The sequence below is a fragment of the Cavia porcellus genome, unplaced genomic scaffold (genome assembly GCF_034190915.1).
Source record: "Cavia porcellus strain 051 isolate PalLab524CR breed Dunkin Hartley unplaced genomic scaffold, mCavPor4.1 scaffold_2, whole genome shotgun sequence".
Taxonomy (NCBI): Eukaryota; Metazoa; Chordata; class Mammalia; order Rodentia; family Caviidae; genus Cavia; species Cavia porcellus.
In genome coordinates this window covers 68,363,342-68,385,354 of record NW_026947485.1, presented here as the reverse complement: position 1 = coordinate 68,385,354, position 22,013 = coordinate 68,363,342, and the positions used below count along the sequence as shown (strand labels likewise).

At 35.7% G+C, this 22,013-nt stretch overlaps 1 protein-coding gene and 1 pseudogene across 1 annotated transcript in view; one reads left to right on the top strand and one right to left on the bottom strand.

Annotated features, from left to right (window-relative positions):
• Positions 1-22,013, top strand: part of Znf804b (zinc finger protein 804B) — a 516,344-nt gene that overhangs the window by 75,100 nt on the left and 419,231 nt on the right. The window lies entirely within an intron of this gene.
• Positions 7,533-22,013, bottom strand: part of LOC106028784 (uncharacterized) — a 208,886-nt pseudogene continuing 194,405 nt past the window's right edge.

Here is a 22,013-nt window from a genome sequence, read left to right as displayed (position 1 = left end):
TAGGTAATTTGTGTACCATAATGTCCTTCAATATTTGTTACAAAATCACTGATTTCTTCAAAAATCAGAATTGTCATGTTGAAGACTGACACTGAAAATTGAGATTACATTCTTTTCATGAAGAAATACAATGAAACAAATTACAGATAAAGATAAAATTATGATTACAGCCTCTTCTCCAGGAACAGGCCAGTTCTCAGTATCTACTTAGTGTTTAAGTATACATCAGTAAACATTAGCACACTATTGAAAATATAGGTTGAAATTAGAGGCTATAATCAGAAAGAATTAGGACTCTAGACATTAAAATTAACCTTCAAAAAAGCAGCAGTGTAATATAAAAAGATCTTTTGTATACAAAAGGCTCTCTAAATGTAGCTATTATTTTTAACTGATTATAATATTATAAAAATGAAACAGGAGCTTAGGTTCTATTATAAAATATTTTTGAATTGTGGTTATTACAGACATTAAAGCCCAAGCGTAAATAATTTAGAAATCTAGAATTACATATTCACACAATAAACTGATGACACACATCACTGCTACTTTAGAATTCCAATGCCGTCTGTATGAGGAAAATGAACTGGTTCTTCCTGAGAGACTATAAGAATGGTAATGTTAATATTCCTGTGAATACAAGTATGTGCAGATGGAGTTAAAATGGGAAGCTCTTAGCAGAACTTTAAATATATCCTCTGTGACGCTGACTTTATAATGGATGTCTGACTCTCCTGATTAAGATAGCAGTCTTGTGGGTTTGTATTTTGTCAGAATTTACTGAACTCTATTTAAAATGTATTCTTTTTATTGTATATGAATTATAACCATAAAGTAGGTTGAATAAAACATTAGTTTGAGTTGAAGCATGGCCCTATATTGATGACAGATATTCTGTGTTTCAAATTATTTTTCTTCACTCATTCTCCAGGTTCCCTAGTGAGTAGAAATGTAGCTCTTGGGAAATAAAAGCAATAATTCTTAATAGAAGAATTATGAAATATTTACTGGCCAATGTTGAGAATAATAATATGACAAATTTTTGATATCTATGGAAATTACAAGCTCTACATAAATTTCTGCATTTTGTACATAATATAAAAAAGTACCAGAAAGTTAGTGTACTCTTACTAATGGAAATAAGCTGTAGTACTAATATTGAATTAATTAGGTTTTTATTCAAAGTTCATGTTATTTTAAAAGTAGAGTTCATAAACGTCTAATGGTAACAATTTTAGTAGCAGTAAAATAACATGGTACATGAGAAGCAGAAAAAGGGGTTGGGGATATAGGACAGTCACACAAGCACCTGCTGAGGGGGGGAGGGACAGGAGGAGGGAAAGAGGGAGGGGAGGGGGAGGGGGAGGGGATGAGATGATCACGAAACAATGAAGATACTGCCTTAATTTTGATAATTTAACATGAACTTGTGACCATGAAGAGCTATTTTCTAATTCTGTCATTGCAGCATCAGGACATGTGAAAAGAAACAACCATATCTTCAGACCATCAGCTCTCACGTGCATCCTTTTGTGCCAAGATTCTGTGTTTTAAGATCAATCACAAGACAGAGAAACAAGTCTTCACAGAGAAGTTCTGATTGTGATCTCAGGCAATGACCATTCAAAATGCACTGATAACTTTCTAGTATTGCTCCAAAGCAAGATGACTTTTGTAAAACATATCAGCCAGTCCAACATGGACGAAGGAGTCGGTGAAGAAGCTATCAAGACCCAGGAGATAGAAATACAAGCGATTGAAATAAAAATTCTGTAAAAAAAGAATGTTTCCCAAATTAAATGTCAGAGAACAACAAAAATCAAATGTCAGTGAGATAGTTGTGATATAAAAGAAGGGTAGCCATGATGGGGGATGCTTGATTTTATTGACAGTGGTAGGATAGGATGCCTGTGTGCACACATTATATATATTTTCTTTGTTTCAGCATTTTAACAAGTTATCTTTAGTTTTACTAATAAAATGGAAGTATGTGCTTAAAGTAGCAAATGCAAATATTTAAACTCATTGTGTTTTTTTTTGTATATGCAGTGTTGTGTGTGTGTGTGCCTATGTGTTCCCCGAATCTATAAGAAAAAGTGAAGAGAATTAATTTTTGATTTATCCAGACACTCTTTACAAAGGTAGACATTCTGTCTAGAGTAGAATAGGGCATGCTAGTAGATTCCTGATTACCAAACAATTCCTGCACATTTTTACCAGGTAGGAAAAGTCCACCCATCAATACCTTTCACTAATCTCCACTGGTACACATTAATTAGCGTCAAGTTTTGGGATAGTAACTTAACCAAATGTTGCAAAACTGCGAATTGCTGGGGCAGTCTTGAACTTGCACTTTCTAGTAGATAAAAGGGTGGAGTACTCTCTTAATTTAAAGTGACAGAAGTTTTAAATCATCATAAATCATTCGTTAACTATACAAGGATGATGAGTTTCATAGTTTGTACCATTCTAAAATTTATGAAGACATATCTGGAAATGATGGGAGAAGACTATGGTTAAGTCCACAACATCCACAAATCAAGTCACTTGAGACTGTGCAATGAGGCACTTGGTCATCGAGCCAAATCTAGCAATGAAATCACGTAGTTGGAGATATCATACTATTTTTAAATTGGACAAAATTATTGTCATTCTGGAAAGTCACTAAACTAAATATATACTTAAAAGAGTCTCAAGAAGGTATAAGACTGAAAATAGAGAAATACACACATGTCAAAGTTATTGCAAGGACGCGGTAGCCTACTGAATGTTGGAAGAGGCTCTCTCACATTTCTTGGCTTTGTCCTCTTTGTGAAGCTCACTGTCTCCCACCACCTGTCCTGTATATACTTGGCCATCAGCTTAGAGAGTCCACTAACCTCTCCAGCCTTCTCTGTCTTTATTCCATAACCTGGCTACATATTCAAACAAGTGAACTGGGTCCACTGACTTTTTCATTAGTTTTCTAACAGAGAATTCTGCTGTTTGATGGCTGATATTTATCAATGTTTTGAAAACTTGCTTTTAGATTTTTGTTGTTTTCTTTTCAGGGAAGTTAAATGCAGTTCCTGTTAGTCATTCCTGTCACAAGCAAGAGCACACATGCTCATTACTACTTGTGTGATAAAATAGGAAATGCACAGAGTTTTCTGCTAATGTGGAAACAGACCCAAGATACAACATTTGCCCATTTGCTTGAATTTCAAGGTAAATGATGGCTTTTTTTCATGGAATACAATGTTTATTTGAAAGAACAACTGACAGACAAATAATGATTTTTCATACTTGGATATTTGGCAAATGTTAAGTTTAAAATGAAAGCAGTGATCTTGTCATTTCAAAAGAAAACAACTGACAGTATTTGTTGCCAGTGATAAATTTGAAACTTTCAAGTGACAATTGGAATTTTAGAAAGCTTGTGACATCTATTATGAGTTAAGAGATTCCCAGTACTTTTAGACTCTTCTGAGAAGGATGTAGAGAGAGTAACAAGTATATTTATTTGTCACTTAATGAAACATGTTAACATTCGTAGAATCAGTAGTTCAGTGAGTCTGTATTTTTCAATGACCAATGTTAGACATTCACACAAAAATAAAGATTAGTCAAGGACAAAATATGCCATTCAGTGTAAGAGCTTATAATGTAACAGATAATAATGACATTCACTGATTAGATTTCATCTTATAAGGAAGTTTTAAATGAGTACCATTTGTCCAGTTTTGGTGTTAATACTAGGAAGAATGTCCAAAATTACTGGAAAAGCCTATTCAAGTATTCCTTATTTGTAACTACATACCAATGTAAGACTGAATTTTCTTTAATACTTTATCAAAAAAACATATTTAAGATATTCAGAAATAAGGATCTAGTCTTCTTCCTTCAAGCCAGATTTTAAAATTGTTGTGCACAAATGCAAAACACTACTATTTTCCATAATAGTTTTGGAAAATAGTTATCTCCTATTAAAATGTGTTATGTATTTTAACATACAATGTGTTTATTTTTATTTTAGAATATGTAAATTAGTTTAAAAATCTTTCAACTTTTTCTGTCCTGAAAAATATAACCAACATTTAAAATAGGTTTGAAGGATTATCAGTATATTTTAGAATTATAAAGGGATTCAGAGATGCAAATGTTTTTAGACTGCTACCCTGGTATTCTCTATAGATAAAGCTAAACCTTTTAAAGTACTGGATGCATTCCTGAGGCCGTCAAAGCTCCGATAGTGTATTCTAAACTCATCTATTTGCAAGAATGCAATAGTAAGAGAAATACTGGTTGACTCTTTCTTGGATAGTTTAACATAAAACATAGCTTCCCAAGTGACACAGTTAGTAAACAGAAAAAACAATTTGAACATAGGCAATCTATGTTCTATGATTCGCACTATTAAATACTCTTCTATATTTTTCTGCTGTATGTTTTTTATGTATTATAGCAGTTTAAATATTTAACAGAACTTTTAGAAATATTTTAAACCAAATATTTGCTGTGGTTTTATTATATAATCAGGTTTAAACAGTGGGAGTAATTCAGCTTGTTGAATTCACAGATTTTAATTTATTTTTGAACAAGTGATGAGTAAATATTGAAGTATTGATGTTTAAGGGAATGCTAAGTATTTATTGAAGTTTTAACACTAACCTGTTGATTATCAATGAAAGTGTAAGAAGTAGTGAGTGCGGCTGTTGGTACACAATAATTGAAACGCTGAGAGTGAGGATGCCAGGCATGTATGTAAAGCTGATGGCTCTTCCTCACTGCTTTGAGCTGTACCTGAGTTCCTCGTGAATAAACTTGCAGTCTGTGTACCAGTATTTGAAAAAACTGGTGGTGCCGGAGTGGAATAGGCAAATACAGATACTTTCTGTAGCAATTGAAAGTAACTGTTATTTTGTTTATATTTTTAGTTAACACTTACAAGTCTTATTTACCTCTTAATTTAGACTCACTTATAAACTGAGATACAAAGAAATTAGATGAAAAGGATTTCAAAGAAAGAGCTTAATGAGTTCCTTATCCTTAAGAGATTCATAAGGAAGAGTTTGCAATTGCAATACAATGATGCCTGCAACTTCATTCCAAATGGTAGATAAGTGGAGCAAAATAACAAACTACGTACTACTCATGTTAAGCATGGTACAAAGAACAAGGAAAAAGTGTGTATGTGCTGAAATTCCACCGTGGCTGAATCTATAAGGAAATGGTATGAATGATTATTGATTTTTCATTTCATCTTTCTGTGTGTATATGTATATGGAATTTTCGATAGGATTAAGTATTGGCGCAGTCATATATTTTAAATTTTACTTGTTACCTTATTTGAAAATTTACTGTGTGTTCAGAGTCAGCATGAGACAGGGAACCTCATTTTTAGAGGTATTACTCTTTTTTTTTTTCTTTGTCAAAGCTTACACAATTTATTTTGGGAGAGCCTGGAATGCAGTTTTTCTATAATGTGTTTGCTTATATTTACAGCTCAGTGTGATGGATGTGTTACTTACTTAATTAGGTATGAACATATATAACATTTTCTTGCTGTACATTCTTTTCAGTGATTCCAAATTTAGAGTCAGAACATTTGAGCAGGGGCTCAGATTTCCTTGATTTTGATGCTGTAGGTCTTTTGATCAAGCTGTTTAAAAACTCTGTGCCAGTTTCTTAATCCCCAAAACTGTGATAAATAGAAGTTCCCTTGGATGGACTGCATGTGAATTCCCTTGGTGAGTATATAGAAAAGTCTTAGAACTCTGTATGAGCAGCCTTCAAATCATTTTAGCTATTTTTTTGTTAAAAAGCCAAATAGTGTTGGGCCATCACTAGCTCACATAAAGTAGTTACAGTCTTATAAGTAGAACCAGATCTTGTACTCCTTGAGTCCAAAATTTTTCCATTCTTTTTTTATTGGCTATGCAGATTAGTGCTTTTCATTTAGGCTAATTTATACAATTATATAACATTTGATCATCCCCCCCAATGCCACCTGCTCTTTCCTGCACCCTAGTTTCACATTTTTTCCCAGGGGATGCTTCAATGCATGTAAAATATTTTGTTCATGCCATCTCCCTTGTTACGTGTCCTGACACTTCCTTCTCTCCCCTGGATTCCCTTCCTTTTGTCTAGTAATGATCTCTCTTTTACTCTCTTGGCATTTTTCGTTTTGAAAGAGAACATGCAATATTTTTCTTTTTGGCTTATTTCACTTAGCCAGCTGGTCTCCAGATCCGTTCATTTTCCTGTAAGTGACAGAATTTCATTCTTTGTGGTGGAGTAATACTTCATTGTGTACATTTCACATTTAGTTCAGAATTTCTATTAAGTATAACTGTACTTTGTGCAATTTCAGCTCAAATTTTCAATGAACTGTACCTTCCATTTTCTATGACTTATGGCTGGATGGTTTCAAAATTGGTGTAATTGTAACTTTCAATTTATTTGTTAGTCTTATAGAAACATTAAACAGACAGATCACTACAGACTTGACTTATTCTCATATCTAAGGCAGGATTTGGTCCATTTATGTTCCACTATTATGTAAGGAAGTTTTATTGAATTTCTTGGGTTCGTAGCATCTGATCAATGCATTTGAGGGGGTCTTGTAGTTTCTACCTAGAGATGTGATGTGCTTTATGTGAATTTTCTTATTTAATCCATACTGCAAACCTATTTGATTAACCATGTGATACCTAGATCACTTAGAAGGAAAACTGCTTTCCAAAAGGTCGAGGAGTATGTCCAGTGTTGTACAGCAAGGAGGTGGCAAATCTGAGGCCAGAGGCCCACCTGATCATCTTATTCATTCCAGCCTTTTAATGTCTTTACTCTTCTTAGCGTAAAGAAAAAATCAAAATAGTTAACTACATCTACAAGCCATATTCGATCCTGTGATTGTGCAACATTTATGACAGGAGCATTGGATGAACATTCTTGGAATAATGAAAAGTGGGAACTGATCCTTTATCTGTTCTATTAGTAGCTGAACTTGTCATATTTTTAAATCCTGTGTGCTTGCTTCCTCATCTGAGAACAAAAGTAGATAATCTCCATATTTCTGGATAGCCAGGAAGTGCAGATGAAAGAATCTTACATAGTACGTGGCATGAAGTAAGTTTTAGCATACAACCTTGTACTTCTCATTAATTCATAAACTACGTTTGTTTGGATCTTCAGTGCTACCCATTTTCATTAGAATGTTCTAGCACAGCCATTTGTCCTCAAGATTTCTGAAAACTGTGGTTCTATGTTGGACCCTTGCTGGTAGATGGCAAAGCATTTTATGTAATCCTAGAAAGATGTAAAATTCATTTGAGGGCAGATGAGTTCCCATACGCCAGCACACGGCTTGGGCACAGAGGCCTCCCACAGACACAAGCCTGCATTTCTGTCAGGCTCATTGTACAGCCGGGCTCTGGCTGCCTTTCCCACAGTCAGGTGTTCATCTCAAGTATTTTCTTTCTTTTTTTCAATTTTTTTAAATTTTAAAAACAAGCTCTGCTAAGTTTTATTAATGAGAAATTTTGCATGGTTTATTTCTCACCGGTCTGTTATGGCTGCTTCTAGCAATATCAGAATCACCTGAATCCAGGATCGCCCAGGTGCATCCCCTGGTTTTTTCCACATGCTGTGCCTGGTTCAGTGTTGTGGCTTCCATAGTGGTAGATACATTTTTCGCCAGCGCGGCATAGTACTCTATTTCAGATTGCCCCAAAGCTGGTGGTTGTTGGCAAGGATGCCCAATTTTGCTTTGTCTTCTCTGATCATCTTCAGTGTCTTCTTGTCCTCCAGCACGTACTTTCCATTTTTCATAACAATTTAGAGCCTAGAGTTGATGGATTCAGAGGTTTTTTTCATCCTTTTGGGGCCACCGTTTTCCTGCTCCAGGGACACATGGCTCTTAACCAAGTGCAGCTGCCCCAATGGTCTGGACTGAGAAAGGGTGAAGTATTTCCTTTCTAATGACCATTGTCATTATGGTAATTCACTTGGTAGACAGCCTTTCTAACAGTGTTCTTCACTGTTGCTAATGAGTATTCCCCATCTGGACAAATATGTCTTAGATGACATTTCTCTTGGAAAATTCATGATACTTTATCTTATTTATATGAGAATTATTTAAAAATAAATATGCCTTATGTTTTATTTACTTCAGAAAGCTAACCTTATCAGGTGGGTTTTGTTTTGTTTTGTTTTCGGTCTTTTTGAGACAGAGTCTCACTATGCAGTTCAGGCTGGCCTTGAGTTCTTTTTGTACCCTAGGCTGGTCTTGCAGTGATCCTCCTGCCTCAGCCTTCCTAAGGCTTGGATTTCAGGTATGCTCCAGCATTCTCGATTTAATCTTATTACTTTTGAAAATGCTAAACCTTTTGTGTCATTCTTAAAAGTTAAGGTATTAGTAATCATGTGGTAGTACTGGTTAGATGCAGTAACCATGAGTCCTAAAATATTCAGTTTGGTTACATTTGATGATCATTAATTTATTTGCATTCAGATTAAGTTAATTTCTTGGGATAGTTTTGAACTGAAATGAGATTGAATGGAATTAATTAACTGAAAAGTCACTGGGTTACTCTGGGTAGTACCAAGAATTGAGACCATTCTTTTTGTGTTTGTGAAGACAGGAGAATTTGGTATGAGGTATGATGAAAACTTAATGAATCAGAAAAGAGCTCAAGGTATACATCTATAAACAAAATTGACTACCTATAAAATAAAATGACCTGAGATTAATATGCTTTCACAAGTCCCAAGTATGGAAGGGTTATGTCTCAAACTATATAAATAAAATACTTACTGACTTCTAAACAGTAAGGGTCCTTAAAAGAGGATGGATATGCCATCTAACTTTAAAGTCACATGGGTGACACTAGAGATACTATGGCATACTTAACTCATATATCTTCTTTAACAGAACACTTAATGTAAGACACTCATACGCATTGTGTAACAACGAATATTTGGCCTTGTACCAGTGAAGACTCAGCCTTTGCCCTGGGCTCTGGTATATAATGTATATCATAGCTGATGAGGTATCTTTGTTTAGAGTGAGGCTGCCTATGCTGGATCTTAGAGAAACCCGATTGTCTTTGAGAAGGGGCTTTCTATTTCAAAAAGCTCAGTATGTGTGGTGAGGATGTTAGATCTCTTGGTGTCAGTTGACCTGGCCTAAATCCAACTGCACAGGGATCAAGAGTGTCTGCAGGGTAATTTATTGTACCCTTCCTGTCTCTTGGGAGTTAATTCTATTCTCCAATCCCCATTCTTATTCTCCAGTAAATTTTCCTACTCTTTACAAAAAACCCAAACTGTTTGTTCAATGAAGCCTCGGTAAAAACTCTAGATGGAGACTTGGGCAACCTATCCTTGTTGACAGTATTCTATCAGTATTCTTGTTTGGTGGTGGTGAGGATGACATGTTGAGTTGATTGGCTTTGGGATCTTCTCAGGGGAATGGTGGAGCACACCTTGGACATTTCTGTGTTGGTTTCTACATGTATGAACTTGAGTTCCAGGTATACGTGGTCCTTGACCTGTTTCCCTGGTTCCCTGCTCTGCCTCTCTGCTACGATGAAGTAAACAGTTTTGTTCCACCACATCCTCCTGCCATGGAGACAGACGACCACAATTCGAGCCAAATTATCCTCTCCTCCTTTAAGTTGTGGGTGTCAGGTATTGAGTCCAGCAAGGACAAAGCGAATATACTGTTGACCTTTGTAGTTAATACATTGTTACTCATCAATCCCAGGAATGTAATTTTGCTTAAGAGGAGAAGATAATTATGTGTAGGGTTCATATTTATAGCCCTCCTGAATTACATTCTATATCCTTCCCATGGGTGATTTTAATTTGTATTTTTCCTTTCTAAGCAGTAGCTAAGAGTACCAAAGCTTTCCAGGAGTGTTTTGAATCCCTCTAGCAAAGCATAAAATCTTAGGGACCTTGCCACTGAACCTTCAGTTGTTATCAGAAGTGAGGGCAGTTGGGTGGACAGTACTTTGAACTCGTCACAGTCTGGCCAATTCCAGGGATTTATAATAAGCATTATAAGCATCATTAAACCATGTATTACTTTCTGGAATTTTTCTACCCTAAATTACATCATATTGGTGTAATTTACCTATCTAGAAAAGAACACAAGCCAAGTTTTTCAAACAATACTTCAAAAATTTCTAATGATATTAATTTAAGAAATATTACCATTTTTAATGGAAAGTTTCAAGTATAGGAAAAACACAGATCATTGCAGGACTCTCATATTATTTATATATATTCATGAAATGGTAAATTTTTGTCCTGTTTACTTCTGTCATCTTTCTGATTAATTTTAGAGTACTTGCAGATATGCTCTCATACCTAGTTTTGTATCAACTATGAAATGAGACAATTTTATAATTATTTGCAAAAAATTAATTGTGCCTCCATATCAGTGATGCTTCCTTGATATCATGTATATTCTTTGCATTTTAAAATTTCTCAAATTAAGAGTAAGTATCATTTAATTTGTTTAATCATTCAAGAAGGTAAGTCTTTGCCTTAGTTGATGTTTCTGTAGTCTCTTTTAGTCCCTGATCCCTTTCCCGACCCCTCTTTTTATGCCATTAGGTAATTTAAGAGAAGGCTCCATTTCCCTAATTCCTTCCTACCTCAGATTACTTCTGTCTAACCTAGTCCTCTACTCCCAGCATGACTTGTAAGCAGGAAGTTAGACGTAATGTTTTGGTTAAGTAAATGTTAGAGGCTTTTGGAATAACTCCCTCCTGAATGATGCTTCTGAACCCCCTGGGCACCTTCTGGTATGTATTGTGCTTGATTGTTTCATTCGTCATCTTGCTAACAGTGTTCTGGGGATTCGGTTGGCTACAGTGTAATTTCTTCATGGTAGATTTGTGTGTTTCCCTTTCCCATCTGTATGATGCTGTGGAAAATGCAACTGGAGACTGTAATTTTCAGTTTTTATGCTGATCTCTCCAAATCGTACCATATTCATTTCATTTTATTGTTTTTCCTAGCTGGATGCATAATTTTGAAATCTATAATAGGAAGTGTGGGGACTTACTCCTCAATTTTTATGGACTATATTCCCATTTGACTAGACCTTTTGGAAATGAAAATTTGCTGACAGTATTTGTTCTGCAAGCCAGAAATTCCCTTAGTAGAGCAAAACCATCTCAAAAATCTTTTTGTGTAGGTATATTTTTGAGCGACATTAATTCTACCTTTTTTTTTTTGAATCTACAAAGGGGGAGTATTGGTAATTATTTCTGGAAAACTTGTAAGGGCAGAGGATGCTTTCATGTGGCCAAGGATAGTTCATTGGTAGGCAGCCGGGTAGCTTTTTTCCCAGCCAGGGACATCCCAGCTTCATCTCTTATATGTCAGACTCAGTCCATTCAAAATTTTGTTTTAAAGATGAAAACATCATGCTACCTGTGCCACCTGTTTCCTGCCTGGATCCCACAGGAGAGCTAGCGACCTAACTGTGACCTGCAGGGCATTGCCCCCTAGGAAAAGGGGCAGGCGGTGCTGAGCATGGCAGCTGGCACAGGTGAGCTGAGGCCAGCTGGGCTGCACAGGCCATAACCACAGCGAGGAGCCCTGCAGTGATGCTCTCCGTGTCAAGTGGAACCGGTTCAAGCTGCCACTCAGGCTGTACTTTGTCTCTCTGGAATACTTTTGCCCTGTTTTCTACCAGGAAAAGCCTTCATTATTTTTCTTAAGTAGAATACAGTTTACTTCATCTTTTCCCTGAGTCTCTCTCCTGCTTTTTGATGATAGAATTTGCCGGTTTATAGTTGATCACAGTGTTTTGTTTTTTCCTCTAAACTGTGGTACCCCCGCCCGGAGAGGAGGCATACACCTGTAATCACTTGAGGGCAGCCTGGGCTACATAGTGAATTCAAGGCCAGGCTGAACTGAAGTGAACTGCATAGTGAAACCTGTCTCAGAAAGACAAAACAAAACAAATAAAATTACACTGAAGCACCTCTGAGAATGAATACTCTCTCCTCTCTCTCTGTTAGTCCATTTGTAAAATATTGTAATAAGTAAATATCTGTTGAATGCATACATAAAAAAAACTCACCAAAGGAAATGAGGGGAAGAAAAATAAGTAATCCATAGTTTTAAGTCTAAAAGAGCATACGTAATAAAAATTAACAAAAATAATATTTTTAATTTGGCAGTGGATGCGTGAAGATGCTTGTAGCCTAAAAAAGAGTTTATTAAATTTAATAAAATGACCTTTTTTTAGAAAACTAATAAAATATTATTAAAATATGTAAATGAAATGAAAAAGTAAAGCACAGAAAATGGGCAGAAGTAAAGCACAAGCTGAAATGGTTCTGAGGTACAATTACATTTAAGTAATGTTTTGTATGAAAACATGCTTAAAGAATCGGCTTGTATCTAATTGTAGAGATTCCAAGCCTAATTAGCAGAAAGGATTGGGTAGTTCATGTCCATGGAGAAGAGAAGTCAAGAGTTCTGTCATAGGAATATCTGGTACAAATGAAGAAACTAACATGCAATATGCTGAGCCACTAGGGAACGAAGTGCACTATAACTTGATGATGGCTTTTCGGTCATAGTTTCTGGAAATTTAGAATAGAAAGAGTCCTTGTGAGTTCCTGAGCAGCAGAGATGAATGGAAATGTCCTCTGTGTAATACTATTTCTCCAGCCCTGCATTAGATCATAGCATGAAGAAAATGAGGCGTATGACTGGGCAGTCAGCTAAGAGACTACTGCAATTCTGCCCTCAATTTACAAACAAAATGTCCGCTCATGGATACGCATAAAATATGTCCTCATATACATGAAATGTGCTATTAAATTTCCGTTCCATTTCTTGGGTATGTACACTTAGTCTTTCAGATTTTCCTCATCAGGCACATTTCCCAACACTTGAGTGAGTTATTTTGCTCTTGCCTCTACTCTTTCTGATTTTATTTTTCCATGTTTCACTTCATTTACCACGATTCAAATTGAACAGAGTATTCTTATAATGTTCAGATCAAAACTGCACAGAAGTGAACGATCTTGTTCACTCAAAATGAAACATGAATTTTGTGTTCTTAAGTGGTTAATATTTCATAAAATGACAGAGTTTAGCTTCATTGAATGTGTTACGATTTCGTCATATATTTTCGGTAACAAAATGTAATTACAAAATATGAGACCAAGGTAAATTACTACATTAAAGATTATTTTTAAAAATGAAAGCTCTACAAGGTTGACTTCCCAAAAATATTTTAAAACAAAAACTGCAAATAAAGCAAGATTATTTTAAAATTGTAAATTGAGTTTTCCTTGCAATGGTGCTTGATGAAAGTGTAACCTCCTCCTGCCTTTCACTATAAATATGAAACACTTCTAATCCTAAAACAGACTAAAACATGGGATGATTCCACACTAAAAAGTAGATTAGATTTACCCATCTGTGTGAAATAAGTTTTTTAAAAAGTCAAAACACACAATGCAGTGGCCCTCAAGGTATCTGATGTGGAGCAGTGAGAGTAGAGAGACCAGTGAGATTGAAAACAAAACAAGATGTATGATGTTTAAGTGCTTCAGTTTACTTCCTGGAGAATGTTCCAGGAGCCACAAGGAGACAAAACGAAAAGAGGATCTGGTACTTTTGCTGTTAAAGAGACAGAACTAGATTTTTAAGATGGTTAAAGTGATCAGGACCAAAGGCAGAAGGGAAAAGTTAACACAGGCCAGAAGATAAGATCTGCACAGAGTCCCTGAGATTATTTAGTTGGGTTCTGAATAAACATTGCATATAAATTGTGGTTGAAAAAAACAATGAATGTTTAAAGTTTTGAGAAGTTATAATAGACACACAGTTATTAATCCTATTTAAAGTGTTCCGTCTTGGTTTGAATCACTTATCTATTGTACTTATCACCTTCCAAAGCAGTTCTGAAAGTCCTCCTTCAAGTCTTTCATTGCATTACCATGGGTGCTTGATGTGCTCAACTGATTTAAAATACTTACTTTTCATTGTCATTTTGACTTTGGGGAAGATCCAGGAATTGCATGATACCAGATATGGACCAGATATGGTAATAATGTGTATATGTCTATCTCTATGTATATGGCAGACATTATAAAGTTTGATGTAAAAAGGGAAGTGCAGCATATCCTGACTATAAAGAACTGCCTTAAAAGTTAAATCATAGAAGATTAAATAAAAGGAGGAGAAAGCAGTTTATGGTAATCGAGATACTGTGCTCACCTAATCACTGAGAACCACAATGGATGTAGACCTTGGGAGGCATAAAACTCTATACACTGGCCTCCCTTGGATTCAAACAATGGTTGCATTCCCTATCACATTTCCTTTGTGAGCATTTTTCTAAGTACTAACAGAGGTATCAAATGAAATATGCTACATTATGTGCACCACATAGTTTCAAAGTAAATTTGTATGCCTTCTGTTTAAAAACTGGTTCACACTGAAAAAAAAAAAAAACACAAACTGAAAAACCCACGAATAAAGATGCTTTTCTACATTTCCAGAGCATATTCACTTCTATGAAGTTTGAGAAGGAGACAGGAGTTGAATAATAAAAAGTAAAATACTGAGCTATTTTCCTTCTTACTTTCAAGAATGGGGAGTAGAGACAAACTACTATGCATCTATTTAAATTGTCAGTATACAAGTCTTTTGGAGATATGCAAGACATGGGTTATAAAGATGAGGAAGAAGAGACTATCTAGAGAGGACCTGTCCCTGAGTGGTCATTCCCTTGCAATTCCTTGTATCGAACACCATCTGCTACAAGTGGCCTCAGAGGTACAAAGGTCTGCTCTAAAGGGGAGCGACCCTGGATGAGCATATGTCAGTGGTATGGGAGGGAATTTTGTCCTGTTTGGCACTGTGGAAGCTAATGAGGCTCAAGCTGAAGAGAGAATTTTAGAAAGCCGTCTTAAAGAGGGAGTATAAACATCAAAAAGATAAGTCAGTAACTGTTTCCTCATCCAGGCAGATTAAAGGTGAAGTGTGGTACAACCGAGGACATAATCATAATATAAAATTTGGAGACCTGTAAAACAGTGTTTGGACTCTGTCTTTCCACCTAGTGGATCTGTCTGGTTGCAGTGTAAAATGTACTTTATGCTGTAAGTCATTGTCAAAATAGTTGGAAAATCACTGGTCAGAAAAGTTATGCTCTTTGACCTAGCTAACTTACAAAAAGTAATGGATTTCTTGCAATATAGTAGTTGAATTTGGGTGAGCAAAGTATGTGTAAAAAAACTTGTGATAACTTTTAGCTGTTTATAAAAAATTTAATGAATTTATTTCCAGGGTAAATAATAAGTTTCCAAAGTCTAAAGTTCAGGGTTTCAAAGAAAAATGCAGTAAAAAACGATGTTTTCTCCCATGTCTCTCCTCTAGACACTATTTTCCCTTCCAAGATGTGAATAACAAAAAAGCTTTTGTGTATTCTCTCAAAGTTTTTTTTTATTAGCTACCTATTTCAAGATAAGGAAACATTTTGCCTAAATTAATGAAGCCCTTAGAATACTACTTTTATTTCCTTAGAACTCCTATCCTATGAATACTCAAATACTAAGGCTATAGTTCTGTGTTCCAAACTCATATAATCTGAATGCTAAAAGAATTCAGATTCAAAATATCTGATACTGTTGGCAAGAGAGTCCATTAACTGACTGTCCAAGACACATACTTGATTTGTGCTGTGCTCATAATTGAATCCACAAGAACTTTTTGTAATAATAGCGAATACTTAAAAAGCATTTACTATATTCCAAGGTGATTTTAACTAATGTATTTAAAATACACAAATACAAGATTATGATAGAAAAATACAGTGAATGTTGAAATTAAAAAGTTGTAACAGTAGAAGACACATTGCCATCCATCCCTTCAAAATACTCCCCTTCTTTTTGAACACATTTGTCTCATTGTTCTTGCCATTTTCTACAGCAGGGAAGTTCTTTTTCATGTTTTTAGTTGCACTGCTACAGCTGCCTTGATGTCCTGAACCAACTGAGACTATTTACTTTTCATGGCTGGTTTGACTCTGGAGAAGGGCCAGAAGTTGCAAGGTGCCAGACATGGTGAACATGAAGTTCGCCGTGGCACTTGGCTGCAGCTTTCACTAAATTTTTGATATTTGTGAAATAGAACTACCAGAACTGCCTCAGAAAGTGGCAAGTGTGGGGAGAGCACAGAGATGGAGGGAATTTTGTCCTGTTAGGCGCTGTGGAAGCTAATGAGTGTGTGTGAGTGTGTGTGGGGGGGGGGACTTGAAGGGGGAATTAATGGCAGTGAGTCTTTTAGTGCAATGATTTTTTAGAAATTTAAAAATTCAATCATAGGCTGTACATACTGAATAATCTTTATGAGGATAGTACTAATATATAAAATACTGAGGCATGTAAGTGCAAATTGACACAGCAAACAAACAGTGTGAATTCAGATTCAGCAGACTGGCTCCAAAGGACATTTATCCCTGTGCTGCACTGCTATTTACCTGTGCTGATAAAATCACCTTTTCTGTTACTGCAGTAGAAGGGCTACAGCTATGCCAGAACCCTGCTGTCACTAAAAGTGATTCCCTCTCCTGAAAACTCTCTACCAGAAGAGTGACATCTCTTTCGTGGACTGATGAGGAGCTCTGCTCCTGCAGTTCTCTGTGTACCTTGGGAGGAAAGGAAGGCAAACTCAGAGGGCCGAATGTGCTATAGTGAGCTCTGTGATCTGGTGTCTCTGTTAAGTGACACCATCATCTAGAGTAAAGACACGATGCTTTGCCCTCTACTAAAATTATAAAATTATCCTTTCAAGAAAAATATTCTTGAACAAGCTAACATAGTGTCCTTCAAAGAGCTTAAGATTTCCTAAGATACCTAAAGGTGAATAAAAATGAAGATGGTTAGAGACAGAGCTAACAGTGTTGGCCAGTGACAGGTGTAGAAGATTAGCTTGTAGTTAAGTGTGACATCAGGTTTCTATAAAGTTCTAAGTGAAATTGGCTTTGCTTGTAAAGAGCTTGTGGCAGAGAGGATTTATTATGGGAAATGCAGCTATGTACATTTTCAAAGAATTGGTGACTGAAAAGTAACTAGATTATGTTCATGCTGATTCTGAAGTTCCACTCAAACTTACGTTCAACAAAGTTACTATCTGATATTATAGGAATTATCATGTTAAAATGCAGTAACCCCAAAGTTATAGCAACTAGTCCTCTAAGTATTTCATAAACATGCATGTTTTCATTTAACTATAAATATATGAGATTTATCCAAATTTTAAACTTAATTTTTATTCAAGAGTTTGGCAAGTGTATAACCTTTGTAAAGATGAATGTGCAAAGAACCACAGATATTACGATGTATGAATGTCTTAAAAAAAGATTTTACTTATTTCTCACTTTTAGAGCTTCAAATACACAGGAGGACTTAAATCTGTATTTACTGATGAAAATAATGAAGAAATCCAAATGCTTTAAAGGCTATTAAAATTGCCATAGTTTTAAATCCCATGAAGAAAGTGTTTAGGAAACATAGTTCATAATGGTAACTTTTGCTTTATTTAACTGTTTATTTTTAAACTGAATGTATAATTTAGTTTTTGAAAAACCTGGCAAACTTTCCAAATCCTGAATCACAGAGTACTATACGATTTGCTGCTCTTATTTGATCCTTTATATACAATCTCAACACAGTTGCAAGAGAAAAATCCTGAAAATGCACAGATGGTACTACAACAAATCTAGAATATTCATAATTCATGAGTTTTCTAACCTAAATATAACAATAGCTAACGTCAGTTTTATCTGAGCCAGGCAATGTGTGAGACGCTTAGCAAGACTTGTTGCACTTCGGCTTAAGCACCTCTACAATGAGTACAGTATTTCTACCATCATTTTACATGTGAAAACAGAGCTTAGGCGAAGTTGTCCTTTGTACAATTTTATACACTTACAGAATAATGGGAACTAAACTTGAAATCAGTTACTTCCAAACAGATTGTGCTGCATTTCTTTACCTAAAAATTACCTATGCTTACTGACCCATAGATTCTCTAATTTATAAATAGCAAGGAGATCTAAATTCTCGCTTCCTTCCACATCAGATTTACAGCTGATTGTTTCCAGATAGGCATCGTCCTTTCAGTTTCCTGATTCCAGTTTCCTTCTCAGTATACAGGTTCTTGTGGCAATGAGAGTTAAATCTGATAAACTTTCTATCACTTTATAAAAAAGATACAAAGTCATTTTAGAAAAAAAAATGAAAATAAACATTTATATAACTTGAAGCCAGAAGGTGAAAAGGGGTTATAATTCCTTCTATGGAGTTAAAGCTAACTGCTCTCTGTAGTTAGGGATAATCAGAAGGAGGGCAGAGAGAATGGGGCATGCCCTGAAATTCAGTGAATATTTTGTAATAGATGAAAATATAGAACATAATTAATGGATGCTTCCAGATTATGTGTAAAAGTGTATTCTCTGAAACTGTATGGAGAATTGAGTGTAATGAAGTACGATGAGACAAATACAGACATGATTAGAAAAATGATTGACAGGAAGATGAGAATATTTATATTAAAATTAAGATCAATAGTGTAGCCTTTCAAATACTTTGAGAAACACAAAAAACTTAAAAAAATAAATAAAAAACAAAGACTTTTAGAGACATGGCATAGAAAAGCAGTTGTTACAAAAGACGATGTTGAAAATGACTACAGTATTAGCATATTCATTTGAGAAACTACAATAATTGTGAACCTAATTATGGTAATATTTTCTGCTTCGTTTTTGTTCTGTTTGTTTTCTTTTCAGCTAGGAGGTGAGCATATTTTCAAAAGTGACTTAAGGAAATAAAACAGCTTGACATGGTCTAGAGTAATATAATGGATACATAAATGAACTACATTATGAAAGCATTAAATATTAATATAGTCTTATATTTATATATCACTTGTCATTGGAACTCTTTGTCCAGTAGGCAGATAGGTTTTAGTGAGTTTTATTTCCAGAAAACAGTCCTTGTCAGTAAAATTAAGGGCAGATACTGAAATGGCTTGTTACCTTAGGAGCTTTGGGTACATGTGTGTCTCTACATGTGAATGTATTCATGTACACATCTGTGTTTCTGGTTAGCACATATTTGAGGATCATATTGGGTCTGTAAATATTTATGAAAAAACTCATAATGCAATGCCTGTACAAAATCATTGGGTTCACAGGTAAACTGTATCAGACAATTTAAAAAATTCTCTTGCAAATATAGGCTACAATTTAATAAAAGGCATACATTTTCCTCTAAATGATCATTTTACCAAGAATTTAAAAGAGGAAGTTATATTTTAGTTACTTTCCCTGTGCCTGGGACAAAATACCCAATATCCACAGCTGAAAAGAGGAAAGATTGATTTTGAATTTGTACAAATTTCCTTCCATAGTTGACTGTCTCCATGGAAGGGCAGCATGGCACAGGGACCCAGTGGAGAGCAGCTTACACCAGGGTATCTAGGAAGAGGAGTGATCAAAAGAGGGGAGGGAGATAAACTGCTCCAGGCTGTGCCCCTCCAGGGTCCAGCATCTTCTGACCAGGCCTCCCCATCAGCTATAGACCCTGTCTATGAGTACATGTGGCTCTTGGGGGACATTAGATGTGAACCATACCTTTTGGCCCCTGGTCCCCAAATACCTGACACTTGCAGTGTTTTGTTTCGTTGTTTTTTTTATTGGTGGTAGAGGTTTCAGTCCATAACCAGCTGACTCCAAAGCAGGGTGGCAAGGCAGAGGGGCATGATGGAGGATTGTTGCTCAGATCAGGTCATCCTGAAAGGAGAAGAGAGCTTAAAGCCTTCTAAAGAGAGCTTGCCTCGTTCCAGGGTTTCAGCAACAAACTGTGTGAGGGGAATGGGGTGGAGGGAACAGCAGAACACAGGCCTGTGTAAATGCAACGTAACCTAGAATTCATTGTGCCTGAGTCCAAGCAGAGAGCGAGGTAAAACTGTCTGCTGTGATCAAAGAGAAGAATGCCTCTTTTTATAAGGATGGAGAGAAGTCAGGCCAGATAGTCCTTCATATCAGGTTCATATCAGGCCAGAGGATCCCAATAAACTCCCATTGTTAAAGTTATCTGGCAATCTTACATTTCAGTGGGCAGAGTCCTTGATGTATCCTATGTAAATTTTTGGATGTCTCCAGATGACCCCAGGACCTGCAAAATTCCTTGTCCTATCTTGTGTCCTTTCCTGTGCTTGGCAATGACAACTTTAGTACTGCGCTGAGTTTTCTGCAGACAGTAGTGCTTGTGCTGGCAAGCATGCTGGAGGCTAAGTCAGGTTCGGTTTGAACCCTCCAGTAGGGATTTCAGTTCATTGTCTGCTGATTTCCAGGCAGAGTGACAGAGAAGAGGGTCATGATAGTGGAGAGCTGTTCATATCAGGGCATCCTGGAAAGAGAAATACTGAGAGGAGTCAGGGAGGAAGATAAACCCTTCCAAACCAAGCCACCTAGTGACCTGACCCAACTTCCTAATAACAAGTCAGCTATAAGCCCCCATTATCACATCACCTTCCAAAAGGAGCTATGTACATGCGGCCTTTGGCAGACATCTAGATGAAAATCATAGTAGTTATGCAACCTATTTTTAGGTGAGAAGACAGGACTTAGCAAACTTTGATTTGTAAAACAGTAAATGTATTCTACCTTAATGCTCTGTCTCTTTAGTGAACACCTAGCATAATACTTTGCTACATAGTATATTTTGTTTTATAAAAACTTAGATATGACAATTTGTAAAATAATTCATAAATTATTAGCCCCAATGAGAACAAAATTACTTTGTGCAGCAACAGTGTGAAACTAAGATGTGAAAAAAGTGTTTCTTTTGTGAAGACATAGGCAAATATAATTTTATTTAGATGAATGATCACATTTAGTATATAAACTATTGATATTTATAGATGTCTGTAAATTCTTATTGAGAAAATACATGTAATCAAAATTATGTTTCTTAAATGCATTTTTAAAAAAATAAGCTATTGTAAGTTCCTCAATCCACCTAAAAAGAATAAAGTTATACAACTGTGTAATTTTTTTACTGACATAAGTCAATAGTTTAGCAATATGTCAAAATTATAGAGAAAATATTAATGCTTGATGTTTTATACCCATGCTCTCTAAATTGTAATATAACCATATGTCCATATTTTAATATTTGATTATTCTAACTTCTTCAGATGCATTTATGAATACTGCTTTATGATTTATAAAATCATATTTGACCTAACAGAAAAGTCTCTTGATCTGTGAAATATGGCTTTATATTATTATAATAGGGGGTATTCTAGAATACTATGCTGTATTTGACATCATTTCTTTGAACAGTAAAACAGTGGGCACAGATTATGCTGACAGCTTCTACATGTGTCTTAGTACTTTCCTAGTCCCTGAGACACCGTACCCAACACTCACAAACCAGCGGAGCAGCAGTTTATTTTGGCTTGCAGTTTGTTGAGGTTTCTGTCCATAGTCTGATGACCACTAAGGAGGACAGCATGCCAGAGGGCACAGCAGAGAGATATTCACCAACATCACAGCATCCAGGAAGCAGAGAGACGGTACAGGAAAGAGCAGGGAGGGAGATAGAAGCTTCTAGTCATACCTACTGTGAGATTCTAATTCTGACCTTGTACTCCTCAGTAATTCAGTCACCTTGCAAAAGCTCCACCTATGATTACACGAGATTTTAGTGGAACATCTAGATAGTAACAATAACAATGTGATACTTAGTGTAACATTTAAAATTTTTAGTTGTTTGCTTGAAATCAGAGAGTACCTTTTCTACTGAAGAGTTATAGGTGATACATTTGTTTTTGATATAGAAATGAATTAAAGTGGTTTATTTGAGTATTTTATGCGTACTTGAGTGGGAAGCAAAATCATGTTTGGAAGTTTACAAAATTTTCAGAAATAATTTCCTTAATTGGATCAAAAATTTACATAATGTTCATATGAAATT